This window comes from Neolamprologus brichardi, chromosome 12 (genome assembly GCF_056152115.1).
Source record: "Neolamprologus brichardi isolate AB-2024 chromosome 12, ASM5615211v1, whole genome shotgun sequence".
NCBI lineage: Eukaryota > Metazoa > Chordata > Actinopteri > Cichliformes > Cichlidae > Neolamprologus > Neolamprologus brichardi.
In genome coordinates, this window is record NC_142115.1 from 33,120,637 (window position 1) to 33,135,187 (window position 14,551).

Here is a 14,551-nt window from a genome sequence, read left to right on the forward strand (position 1 = left end):
TTTATTGAGTTTTGAGAACACATAAAATACAGGTCAAATAAATCGTATACAGAAATATGACAGAATATTCATCAGGAAAAAAAACGTAAAAAACAAAAAACAACGCCCCCCCCCCCCCCAAAAAAAAAAAACCAAACAAACAAACAAACAAACAAAAAAAGCAGATGAACTATACAAAGTATCATTCCACCATATCCCTCATAGTTATATCACGTTATGTCTCTCCAAATTATGTGACTCCAGGTTCCCCTTTTCCACCAACACTTGTGAAACGTTCGCTCCTTCCAAGTTTAATATAAAAGGTTTCCAGACAATTTCAAACAGCTCCTTCTTCCCTTTCAAAATAAAGGTTATCTTTTCCATAGCCAGAGATGAGGACATGTCCCGTAACCAATGCCCCAGTTTTGCTCTATCAATTTTTCTCCAATACAATGCAATTAGACGTTTAGCAAGCAAGAGGCACATATTTATAAGGGTCCTGATTTCTTTTTGAATTGTAGGAATTGGTGGATAAAGTCCCTTGCACAACTTATCTCTGTGAGCCAAAAGATCAGGTTGCTGCTCTTACTACCCAGTTTTCCCAAGTTGTTTTTTTTCTATTTCTGTCTCTCTGTGATATCATATAGAGAGAAGAGACTTAAGGCTGTATTAGCTATATCCCATGGATGGCTGGGATATACCTAATAGGGTCATCTTGGGCACACGGTTCTAGAGGGTACCCAAGATGCCCAACAGGGTGTGAAATGTGAACCAAACTGGTCTTGAGCTCAAGTTGTGAGCAGACTACTAGAACAAACCTTCTGTTTGTGAAGACCAGCCAATAGGAAAGCTATAAGAAAGCTGAGTCAAAGGAGAAGAGGTGGGAGGAGCTAAAACAACTCATTTTGAACTGAAAAGCCGCATCAGGGCTCGTATAAGATCAACAGGGACTATTTTGAGCTGTGAATCATGCAAAGCTACCCCAGTATATGCAGGAATATAAAAGCGTGTTGGTAGAATAGTACTACTTTGATGTGATGTTAGTACTAATCTATGCATCCATGCTCCCAATGAAACCTCTTGGAGTTGCAAGCATGACTGAGGACACCTGCTTTGTTTCTTCTGCCTTCTTCCGGATCCAGTCAAAATTCAGCAGAATCCACAGTCCTCCAACTGGGTTTAAGTTTAAACTCTAGCGCCTCTGTCAGTGCGCCCCAGGGCAGCTGTGGCTACAATGTAGCTTGCCATCACCAGTGTGTGAATGTGTGTGTGAATGGGTGAATGACTGAATGTAGTGTAAAACGCTTTGGGGTCCTTAGGGACTAAGTAAAGCGCTACACAAATACAGGCCATTTACCATTTGTATTGGTCTGAGTCTGTAGACCGTTTTTTTGTGCCGAAGGCATGCTAACGGACAAGCTAGAAAATTTAAGACATGTTTGTATTTATTTCTGTACATCTGTACAATACAGCCTCTATGTCATTTGGTATTGCATCACTTTTTTCTTGGACGTATCAAATGATGGAATTTATTTGGAAGGTGCATTTGCATCATCATCTGATACCATTTCCCATCCATTGCTATATAAACTCAAACCAAACCAAACTTTTTCCAGAGACCTTTCTCGAATTCTTCTCCTGCCCATCTTCATGCTCTTCTTTTGTCATTTCTGAGTTAAAAACTCTTTCAAACCTCGGGGAATCATTTGCCTTGCAGGTCAAACTGTGGCTGTTATAAACCACCACTCAGCCTGGTGCTGTTTGGTTAAACCCACTCGGCGAGTCGGGTTAACTCAGTTCATTTCTTGCTCTGCGTGACTTTACCCTGTAGGCATGGTAACAGCAGGGGTTCAAGAACAAAGACTGGGGTTTTCCACCCAGACCTACATGTTAGAAAAACATTGTGTGTGTGCGTGTGTGTGTGTACATGTATATAGTCTCTTCATAATCCAGCAGCATGTTTGATCAGAGTGTTTTTCCAGTGTCAGAGCCGCTGGTTGTTTCCTCTCCTGTGCTGGTTTCTGTGGAGGCTTCACCTGCTGTGCTGAGCTGTAGTACAAACATGTCCACTCTCTTCATACCACATGTTTGAGCCAATGTTTGAAGTTCATTGTAGTACCCACAGTCATTTATCGTTTCTTTCAGCTCACCTCAGGCATATTGTATGATTATATGGTTTAAATTATAACTATAATTTAGTACTTTGTGAAAACAAATCTGAAATTTAATGCACACTCTGTTTTTTCAGTGTTACCAACACTCCTGCTATCCTTAAGATCCTTTTTATATATTACTCTGCAAACACTGACTTTCTTTATTCTCACCTTCCTAATGGTTAGAATTGATTGATGAGATAATGTGGGGTTTTTCTAAATTATTATTATTATTTTTATGTGTATAGGTTATCTAATTTTATATTGTTGTGTTGTGCACATCAGCTGTACAAATGAACAGACCACTGTGACTCTATTCATGGGTTCGTGAACGCTGCGGTGGTTTGTTCTTATAATTAAACACACAGAAAGTCATATTATTTGTCAGATAATTGTGTTAAAAATACTCAAAGACACCAGCAGCCCAAACTTGACCAAGAGGTCCAGTTCAGTGACTCCAATTAGTGGAGGGGAACCCCAGCAGACAGCTAGCAGCTATAGCTGCCTCTGCTATCACCCACCTGTCTGTCAAAGAAAGCACTGGTCAGTGTTTAAAAACCATCGAACAAAGCACCAGTGTGCAATGTGTCTGCTCTGTGTCAGATAAATTTTTGAGCTAACAAGTTATCCTGGAGTCCATGCTAGGTAAGCTAGCCATGTGTTCTTATCTAATCTCACCAGAAAGATTTAAAGCGAAAATAATCCCAAGATATACGATTCTGCATTCTTTTCTCCAGTGTGTGTGTGTGTGTGTGTGTGTGTGTGCGTGTGCGCGCACGCATGTCTGCCTTCTCCACAACTATCCCTATGATTTTATTAGTAATTGGTGGTTGCTCGAAATCATCAAACTGGCTGCGTTCCTGTTTTTTCACAACATTTTTTTGTTCATATTCAGTTTTATGATTTGTGTCAAATGATTTGTGTCGGGAAAAACATTTTTTTAGAAATGACCTGAAGGAAGTGAGAGATTGTTGTTCAGTTTGGAACTAAAAACAAGTAAAACAGTTTTAATTTACTGGAAAGTTTTTAAATCATCTAAATAGCTCAGTTACGCTGGGATCTTCTGTCAGTGGTCAGTTTTAAGAAGTAGCATCAGAGCAGAGGGTGTGGGTCATGGCTACAGATGGGTCAGCTGGATGCTGAAGCAGCCTCATAATGTGCAATAGGCAGTCTTCTGGATTGGGTCTTGAAGACAGCTGCTGAAGGGAGGATTGAACGTTATTAATCTAGCTCTTTGGAAAGCAGCAGGGCTTTATAGGAAGAAGACGAGAGAAGAAATGATAGAAAAGACAGAGTGGAAATGACACAAAGTGTGAAAAAGCATTTATAAAAACAGAAAAGAAAATGGTATGCAAATCTCAGAAATCCGATAAGGGAAATCACCTCCAATCTCTCAATATTATTATCCAAAAAGACAATTTTAGCTTTCCCGACTTTTGCCTTTCCTGTGGTCGAGCTATCAGACTTTCAGGGGTGAGACGAAATCAGAGTGGCACAGTGACGGGAGCAAGCAGTTCATGCTCTGAAGGCCACAAGGCCAAAATGTTAGCATGCTTGTTAGCATGCTTGTCAGAGCCTGGCCAAATACATCGGTGTGATTGAAATTTGGCAACTTTCAAAATTTTGTGTTTGTGCTGATTTTATAAATGACTTTTATCCAACAAAGCAGTGACAAGATTGTGATTATACAAAGGTTTCACAAATTTAAATCTCTGCTTCAAACATTGCTAGATCATTGAGATTTGATAGGTGACTTGAATATAAATGAAGGCCTGGAATAATGACGCGTGGATGATATAAATAGTGTCTTTTTTTATTTTAATAAATAGGGCTTTAAGCCTGAACTCGTCTGTTGTGGGTGCTGTTCTATCCCACCTAGTTGAGCTGGTGACCCAGATGCCATAAGGCCCGGGTTCATATCCACCCTGGGCCATTTACTGCATGTCTTCCCTGCTCTCTCCCGGCGTTCCTGTTCTGTCATAATAATAGCTAAAAAAAAGTGTCATGGTGTGCATGGAAAAACTGACTCATTCTAAAATTATTGTTTCTGTCTGATTAGAATGTTTCAGGCTAAGACATACAAACACAGACTTTTGACAAATTAAAAGAAAAACCTGAACTCTTGACCTTGAAGGAATGGATTCAGTGAATGCAGCGATTATGCCCCACATTAGTATGGAATGTGGAACTGCTACTCTTGTTTACGTCTTTTCCACTGATGCAGACGATGCTCAATCTAAACCCCGTTTCACACATTGCAAACAAAATAAATGGTCCTAAATTTGGACGCTCTGAAACCACGTCGAAGTGAGGGGCTACTGCAATAAATTTACCAATGATTGGCAGATGCAGCCCACATATTTTGCCCATTAAAAATTCGCTCTTAAACCTGCAAATATGGAGGGTGGCTCTTAAAAGGCAAAGAGGCAGAAATGGCAACAAGTTGGCGTAAAAGAGGAGCCAAAACTTTAAAGTTTAAAAGTACAAAAGCAGATTCCTTATTGAAGTTATTGCAGTCTTCTTGGTTGTCACATTTCTGCAGAAACCTTTAAGCATCTATATCGAGCACTTTTCCAGTCTCACTGACCACTCAAAACACTTAAGACTGCGAGTCACATTTAAAACTACATTTAAAGAATCATTAGTCAACTCAAATTAAAAAAAATTGCTGAAAAAGTAAAAAGAAGTCAGATCTAAGCATGATGAAGATCTGCTGGAGATGAGCTATGGTTTGGCTAATTTGGGTCAACAGGACTGTTGGAAGGAGCTGAGTTGTGCCATGGACTGCAGCACAGACAAAGGTGTTCTGATGGGTGGTGGTCTCTGTCCTTTTGGGTGCTGGGCTGCTGCCCCCCTCTGCTTCTTACTGTTGTGTGAGAAAGCAGCACCTCTGCTTCCAGACAAGAACTTTCTGCTGTTGACGTTGAGGTGAATCAGGGTCGGTTATCCAAATATTATCCGTTTCTCTGAACGATTATTAGCCCTCAGATTTATGACTCTGCTCGCTGCTTGCTGAAAACACAGTTTCAGATGGTGAGGCTGCTCTGGCTGCGTGCAGAGGCCCAGACTGTTGCTCTTGGGCACGATGGCAGCGGTGGTGATGGCAGCAATGGCAGCACAGTTTATAAGGGTTGGTGCTGAAAAATGGACCCCTCAGCGACATGTTGTGTTTTTAAAGAAACTGAACGATTGAATAGCAGTGTGTCAGATTGGGTGAATAAGCAGGACTGTGGCTTTATTTAACCTTCCATTTATTTTTGGCAGGCTGAATAAATCATGTGGCTATGGAAGATTTAACAGAGTGACAATAACGAAGAGAATCAAATGTCTACAGATATGAATACTACCCTTATGGGACGTATTGTCTAAGGTTGAGAAAAAAGAGATCAAGGCAAAGAAATCCAAAACAATTGCAAAGCAGCAATGAATAAATGACTAAAAAAAGATACTAAAGGAATATGAATAGAGTCAAAATGACCACAAAGACAAAGATAATGACAATGTAGGGCTACTGAAGGCCTGCACGAACACAGCTGACCACAAAGAAACACAAAATGAGCGCAAAGAGAAGCAAAAATTTACCAGAGGTCTTAAATGACTACTGAGACACAGACATGGCCACAAAGGGGCACAAAGTGAACATGAAGAGAAACAAAATGATGGCAGAGACTCAAAAATGACCATGAACACACAAAATGGCTATATAAAGATCAAAAATCACCATAAAAAACACAAGTGAACACAAAGATGAATAAAATTGCCACAAAGTGACAGAAAAATAGTCAAATAGAGAGGTTAAATGACCACAAAGACACAAAAATGATCACAAACAGACACATACAGATACAAAACCACTGCAGACGTGGCCCCACCGTCCTGTAATCAAGTCAATTGTGCAAGTTGTGAATGCAGAGATCTTTTATAGTAAGATTAGAAAAAGGAGGAAGAGGTGAAGGAGGAGAGCAGTGTGAGCGAGGACAGAGGAGGAGGAGACAGGGTAAGATAACAGGGAGGAGGAGGAGGCAGATGAAGAGAGCAGATAACAGTGGAATTAGCGGATAATCATTGATTAGCTGTAAAAGTGAAGTGTGCAAGCATTGATCCGCTCTCAGGAACAGTTTTACAGGATTTGGACTGAAAAAGAAGAACGAGAAAAAGAAAACAGTGCGTTTAGTACAAGAAGAAGAAGAAGAAGAGGGTGGAGAGGCTGACTTTTTCCGAGGCTGACTTTTTCCGAGGCTGATGTTTGTCTTTTATAACAGCTGACAGATGTGGTCAGCTGATAAGAAAAGCATGTGGTTGGTCAGACTGAGTTCTGAATAAAAGAAGAGCGTTTGTGGTTTAATGTTACCTTATCAAGACTACATACTTATTAGCATGTAAGCTTTCTCATGTTTTAGTTCAATTATTACAAATGACGTTAAATTACACACAGTGTAGTTTTGATTTGAAAGCTTTTGGAAACTTACAGGTTAAGCTGGTTCATTATCCATATAACATCCCAGGAAGTCTGTTCATCTGGCTGTAGTATTTTCACTGGGAGAACTGCTTTGTCACTCATATATATATATATATATATATATATATATATATATATATATATATATATATATATATATATATATACACCTTTCTGGGATTTCCTTACCTGTGTGATAGATTGTGCATCAAAACAAAAGTATTAAAACTTATTGCACAGTCATTAATTCTGCATGAAGGGTCTGAGGGCAGATTTGTTGTGTGATTTACAGTCTGGAAAACCCCTCAGAGGAAAATCTGTGATTTATTGTTTTCAGCTATAAATACCACGATTACATTTTGTGACTTGCAGTTACTTCAACTTTGCAGGTTTGCAAAAAAAACAAACAAAAAAACCTACATAGTGTTTTGTGTGTGTGTATATTATGAAATAAAAAGTGGAATCAGCCATTGTGTGTCAGGGGGTCTTTTTCTTTTGAAGCCTCTGTTTTCACCACCACCATATTGGGTTTTTTTGGTTAGCATAGCATATAAGGATTAGATGGTGGCATATTAAGTTGTTCAGTCAGCTACTGCTAGCATGCTTGGCTGGTTACTTACAGATGATTTCCTGTTAACTGATGCTAATTAACAAAAATACTAAGAATTTATTCACAGAAAGCCCCCACAAACGTCCTGGGTGGGCAATATGATACATTATGCCATATTATTTGTCAGATAATTGTATTTAAAATGTTCCAAAATGAACCAACAGCACACAGTGGAGATGAGGCCTAGCTGATGCTCCATAAAGACAAAAGTTGGGCTACCCTGATCATTCTGGGTTTTGGCCTGGCATTCTTAGCGCCAGTGAAGGGAATTCTTAATGGTTCAGCTCACCAGAAACAATTTGGAAAATTCTATGCTTCCATTTTTGTGGGAACAGTTTGGGAAAGGCCCTTTTCTCTTCCAGGATGACTGTGCCCCAGTTCACAAAACAAGTTCTATAAAGGCATGTTGGATAAGTTTAGTGTGGATCAACTGGACTGACCTGCATAGAGCCCTGAACTCTGACCCTAAAAATGTTCTTCTGGATGAACGGGCAAAGGTTTCCACAAACGCTGCTTGAAATCTTGTGGAAAGCCTTCTCAGAATAATGGAAGCTGTTAGAGCTGCCAAGGGAGGGATCTGTTTAGAATGGGATGTCATAAAAGCTGTGGATGCAACGCATAGGTCAGTCACAGGAATCACACCTGTTACCTTAAGCCTTCATAAGTTTGAAATGGTTAGGTTATTTAAAAAAAAATGCCCTTTAATAGGTGAGATGGACTCAGTTGTTATAAAGGGGGGACATTAGTTGTAAAGACCGTAATAATAACTGTAAGCACTTTTATTTCTGTATTAAATTTGCACATTTTAACATGAAAGTCAATGGAGATTAACTCACTTTTGGAGTTAGCCCCAAGTAAAGGACAAGATCAACTCACAGCAGAGAATCTGAACCTTTTTATTTTAACTTTTACATTTTTAATGCTACTTTCAGGACATACAGGAAATATTGGTCATTGCTTTTTACTTTTGACAAAAACAAAAAAAATCAATTAAAAATGATTCAAACTCAGTTATTCAACTGGAATTAAATACATATATTAATATATTAAAAGATCTTAAATCTTAAATATAGATAAAGTGCCCCCAAAGAGGGAAACTGTTATGTTGTAAGATGGTGTTAAGGAAATTGTTTAGGACCCTCATCTTTGAATTTTATTTCTTTTCATGCTGTGAGCAGCACTCTAACCCTGACCTTAACCCTAACTTTTTTTTACACATCATTTAACACCATAAAATGGTAGTGTTCATTTTGAGTGTAACCACACGTTGCTTGCTTTGAGTAACAAAGAAATTTATGTTTCAAGTGTGTTTGTGTTTGTTTTGGTGGTTTTTTTTTTTCCCTTTTTTTGCAGTGTTTTGGGGCCTAAATAGAACATTTACAATTTCAAAGAAATCTAACATTGTTAAGATGCAAAAGTCTTTCCCCCAGCAATCATAACTCACTCCTGAAGTCAGTCTTCCACCCTTTTTTTCCCCAAGACCTTTAAGAACACAAAGGTTATGGTATTAATTATCCAGTTCCAGGGGTTTTAATTAGTTACAAGTATGTTTTTGTTTTTGATTCGTATACTTATTACATATACAGTGTCTGTTATAAAACAGTTTTTGTTATTTTGCAGAGAGAATTTAGACTCTGAAGTCTGTTGACACTTGGTGTGTGTGTGTCTTGACATACTGAAGATGGAAAAACTGAACTGTCACACCAAATATCACCTAATATTAACTTCATTTCATAACAAACAAAACTGTTCTCTGTTAAGATAAAAGCTTCAAACAGTCCCATATGTGTGTGTGTGTGTGTGTGTGTGTGTGTGTGTGTGTGTGTGTGATAGAGGAAGTGTCGTAACGCCTTCAGAACTGATAACTCACAGCTGCATTAGTGACTTACTGACACACACAAAGTGATAAATGCATTTAACGCACGCACACACTTGTCTCACTCATATCGTCGTCTGATGGCGAAGTGGCCATTTACATGCCAGTGTAGGTTCAGAGCGACAGCTAAGTGTTTTTAACTGATAGCTGAAATGCATTCCTGTCTGTAAACACACACACATCACAGAGTATCTCTGCTCTTGGCCCAGACAAGGACAAGATTTACTCTCTGTAATTAGGTCAGAAGGTCAAAACACTGTTGGCAAATTGTAGTCTCTCCTTCTGTGTGTGTGTGAGAGAGAGTGTGTGTATGTGTGCATTCCAGGGTGTTGATTGAGGCTGTGCAGGTCCCTCATTAACAGCCATCAATCACAAATACGTCCAAATTCAAATTCCTAAGCTCGAAAGCAAAAATTAATTATTAAATATTTAATCTATGAAAGCTACATACATCCATGCTCCAGGGTAACAAGTAAGAGCATCTATTTAGTATAGCCTGGTGTGTGTGTGTGTGTGTGTGTGTGTGTGTGTGTGTGTGTGTGTGTGTGTGTGTGTGTGTGTGTGTGTGTGTGTGTGTGTGTGTGTGTGTGTGTGGACAGTGACAGAGCAGTAAGTGAAGACCTGACAGCAGAGATCAATGACTGAAAGAGAGAGCTGTAATCCACTCTCTTAAAAAGACACACAAGCTGTCACTGGTTTCTGTGTTTGCACGTGTGTGTGAGTGTGTGTGTGTGTGTGTGTGTGTGTGTGTGAGTGAGTGAGTGTGTTATTCTTCCCTCTTACCTCCAGCTTTCTGGTTCTTGTAAAGCCAAAGAGGCGGATGCAGATAGATTAGGCTCTCTCACCCTCCACTTCAGCTCTATTGAAAAGTTGAAACTAAATAATCAGTTTTGCTTGACTTTATGTAACTTGCCACACTTTCCACAGTAATAAGGACAGAAAACATCCAATACTCAAAGTAAGGAGCAGATCTGAACGATCCTTCTCTAAACAATATTGTGAAATAGTAGTAGAAATGTCTGAAAGTGGATTTTACACCACAGCTTGCACATGTAGTAAAGTGTTCCTCGGCAGCACTCTGTGCAACATTAACTAAAGATATTAACAAAACAACCACTTACTGATAAATGTCAAATGTGTTGTGTTGAAGAGATATCAGATGAAGCTGCATTAGAGCTGCGGCGTATTTGTTACATTATTAATTTAAAACCTTAAAGGGAGGAAATGTCTTCATATTGTATACCTATATGTAAAATGTAATTTCTTGGTGGTGAAAGAGGGTAATTTAAATAAGTACCTTTAAGTGTATTGTCAGAGCATAGTGCTTTACCACGTGAAAGTGTGTTGTGCATGGCTTTCTCAATATTGTCAGGATTTGTACCAGAATTGAAAGATAAAATCTTAAAATGTTATAATTGTGATGAAAAGCTGTCAAACTCCAGCGTCTGCAGATTTATACATGGGAGTAAAATGGAAAGCTTTGCTGTGTCGGGAAAAACAAGACAAGTGTGGATATGATGTGGTGTGAATTTTTTCTACTGTTTTATAAACTACATAGAATTATTCAATAGATTAAACAAAGATGAAATGATGTGTTAGTCATTGCAGTTTCTTTGAATAAAGCTCCCAAGACACTGCGCTTTCTGCAGAAGCAACACTTATAGTATGTATTATGTGTGGTCTTAGTGTGAGAAAATAAACCAGTGTGCTGCTGTAAGGGTCATCTGTCCCGAGGGTCAAACAAGGAGAATTTACTTAACTTCAACAGACTGAAGCTACGAAGAAAAAAAAAAAAGTCTCGTTTTGTGACGACTGTTGTGCTCAGATGGAAAAATGACAGCTGGAGCCGTGAAGCCAATCCGGCAGCCTGGCAATGTTTGCAACATTTTCTGTCTGTTCAGCTAAACAACATTTTCTCTTTGGCCGTTTATCTTATGGCTGGAATTTTGTAGCGATAGATTTGATAAACACAGGCGGCCAAAATGTCTTTGACAGAACAGCATCGAGCTAGAAACCAGCTGCTGGTCTGAGAGGCCCAAGTTCACTGGAGCTTCAGATGTCATATGTAAACTCAGCAAAAGGTGGCCCTGCCAATGAGAAAGTGACATAATATAATACCAAGGGTAAAACTTTAAATCAGCACAGATTCGTGACAAGAAATGGTAACATTTAAATGTACGTAAATAACTTTTAAATATGTTTTACTATTAAAAAAAGTGAGCACAGCACGTGACTGGATGCTAAAACCATTTCAGGAAATTCAAAATGCTTCAATGAGGCAAGGACACAAATTACAAAAAGAAAACAAAAATTAAAAGTCTACGAAAGCAAAAAATAGAATTGAGCTAATCGCTCAGTTTTTCCAAGAGTGCTGTTAATCCTACAGTGCACGACACCATTGGATCATAGCATGCAGAGGACTAATACTGAAACAAGTTTTAATATATTTTCTGAAGTACTTTCCTGTATATTTTGCTTTGTGCATTTTTAAAGCTTCAGGAAAAAGAAATGTGCTGGATACATCATTGTTGTTTGTCATTATCTGAAACAAGATTAAAAACCCCACAAAAAACAAAAATATCATAAAAAAATACTTTTAATGACACTCATTCACTACTGTACACGGTGAATGTGAAGCCAGCAGGCTAAATTTTTTAAAACTATTTTGGAAAATCTAAATGTTAAAAAAAATTAACAAGTAAAGTTCTGAATAGAACAGAACAGTGATATTTGGAAGTGACTGAAATATCTAATGTTTCTAATCTCCATGATGCTGCATAATTATAAATAAAGCACAAGAGTTGGCAGTTCGTCTTGTAATCAGAAGGTTTCCGGTTCGAGCCCCAGCTCGGACAGTCTCGGTCGCTGACACTTCACCCGTTGCCTACTGGTGGTGGTCAGAGGGCCCGGTGGCGCCTGTGTCCAGCAGCCTCGCCTCTGTCAGTGCGCCCCAGGGCGGCTGTGGCTACAATGTAGCTGCCATCACCAGTGTGTGAATGGGTGGATGACTGAATGTAGTGTAAAGCGCTTTGGGGTCCTTAGGGACTGAGTAAAGCGCTATACATTTATACAAACACAGTCAAACACAGGCCATTTACCATTTACCATTTTACCTCATCAGTCATCCCCAGGAGAAATGTTGCTGTAGACAATAATTATGAGCCCTCATTTATTTAAAACAAAACAAAACAAACTTTACTGAGTGGCTACCTCCTGGAATTAAAAAAAAAAAAATTAAAAGGGGAAAAAAAAGAAAAACAAATGTGCCAGAAACTGCAGTTCCTCTAATGTCCACTTGAGGCTGACTCCAAGGTGAGTTCATTCTTATAGATTCCCATATTAAAAATATCCAGATTTACAGCAGAAATAAACATTTTCATATTATAGTGCATGTACTAAAAATGATTTTTTGGATGCGACTTGGCAGTAAATAGCAGGTGTCTATGTCTCTGCATTGCACTCATATAGTTTATGAATGCAGCGTGCTAACCGAGCTCAGCAAAGTTGGTAACTAACCATTTCTGTTTAATTATAGTAACCTCCTCCACCCCCTGAACGCACCCACCCCCTCCCACCCAAAAAATATGAGAATGGCCAACACTGAGGCTTTAAAATGCCCCTAAACAAATGGGCAAAGCCATCATGCCTCTCACAGTCTTTATATGCAGTCTGTTTACTTAATTGCGTTAATCATAGATTGTTTTTTTTTTCACCAGCTTCTCATGTGAAGGTTTACTGCATAAATTAAATAGTATTTATCATAGAAAACTCAACATCTTTGTACATAGCACAAAAAAGCTAATTTGGAAGTTTTTGTGTCTTAATTATGTAAAACAGAGAAAACGTGGAAAGAGTTTCAGGCCACAAGATAAACAACCTAGAAAAAAATGTACACTTAATCATATAAAGTAGTTTATGTGAAATGGACAAAGATTCGCATAAAGGCAGGAGAGTGTGCAGGCAGTCCAACAGCGACAGACAGTAAAGTGCTTACATACAGAGAATAATAAATGAAGCTGTTTCCTCTGATTCTCACAGTCATTTACTGCATTGATTGTTTGTTGGCTGTATGGACAGCAGAGAGGCAGGCTATTGGCTCAGGTCATCACCTTATAAACACACTCAACGCCGCCTCAATACAGTCACACTGCATCTTTACCACGGATGGACGGAGGGATGGATTAATAATGAACACACACACAGACGGAGGCTAAGGGAGATCGACTCCTTTTAAGTGCTTATGATCACTATTAGCTGTGCACTCTTCAGATTTCTGTTGATTTATGTACTCATTTTTAATTGTCTCATCCCTGTTGCCTTTGCAGCAGATATCTAGATGTCATCTTCTCATATACCATTTACATCGGTCCAGTAATACTAGTGATCCTTTAAGTTACACACATTCTCAAATCAATGTAAAATGATAACTTCAGACTCTCCATGCTACAAAAAGATCTGTTGTTGAAGGAACTGAAAGCTTGAATAGGGAATGAAATCACTGAGCCTCAGGGTGGCACTAGAGGTCACTGGGTCATTATAAATACAAGAAACATTAAATCTCTGGGGAATGTGATCAGCAAATTTCCCACCAGTTCAAACATTTCATTTTAACGTTTTCCGTTTAAAAGTAGGACTTGTGGTTTTCTTTAGGGGATCAGACTGAGAGATCTCATCTTTGAGCCAGGAGCAACGGGAAAAAAAAGCAAGCTGCTTCTTCCTCTTAATGGACCCTTGTTTGGTTTACGTTTCAGCTCCATTTTTCTTATTAGATGTGCAGCCTTCCACTGTTGCTGTGAAAAAGTATTTTTAGGCCTCGATGTTAAAGCTGGCAGACAGAGCTGTAAGGCTTTTAAGCAGGTGTAAATCAGGTCTGTGTAACGTTTAACGCCCAGCAGGCTGTAATCATCACAGCTCCAGCTGACTGTGGATAAGAGCCTAATGAGTAGTTGCAAAAGCTTGTTTAAAATACTTCAAATCAAATTAAGTTATTTGTCTGAGCTGCAAGTGCACAACTCGATATCATTTTCAGTTGCAAGGGTTCATTCTTATGAAAAGAGGCTGACCCTTAAATTGGTACATATCACACTTTAAATCTCCAAAATCTAAAACATTTGGCTTTGATTTACCATAAATATCCTTACACCTCTTGCAGTTTTACAAGTACTCATTTAACCTAAACTCTCGGTATAACTATAGTGGAACTAAATCTTATTTAGAAAAAAGTCATATATTTTTAGCTTCACAAATTAATCTGCAACTGCCAGCATCATGACAAATGCAATCCTAAAAATTGGATGAAATGTCCTAAAAAAGTCCATTTTATATCTTTGAGACTTCATGGCAAATCAGAGCAGAGATTTGTGTAGATCCTGACTTTTCTTAGTCTTTTTTGCAAGACTTTTTATTCACCTTGTGGCTGCAGATTGTTTTACATGATCAATCTTTTATATCGGCTACTTTGCAATTCTTTTGGA

The 14,551-nt window shown here is 38.7% G+C and overlaps 1 protein-coding gene across 1 annotated transcript in view; it reads left to right on the forward strand.

The window, feature by feature from the left end:
• prdm6 (PR domain containing 6) overlaps positions 1 to 14,551 on the forward strand; it is a 133,489-nt gene that overhangs the window by 23,537 nt on the left and 95,401 nt on the right. The gene's annotated exons all lie outside the window — the stretch shown is intronic.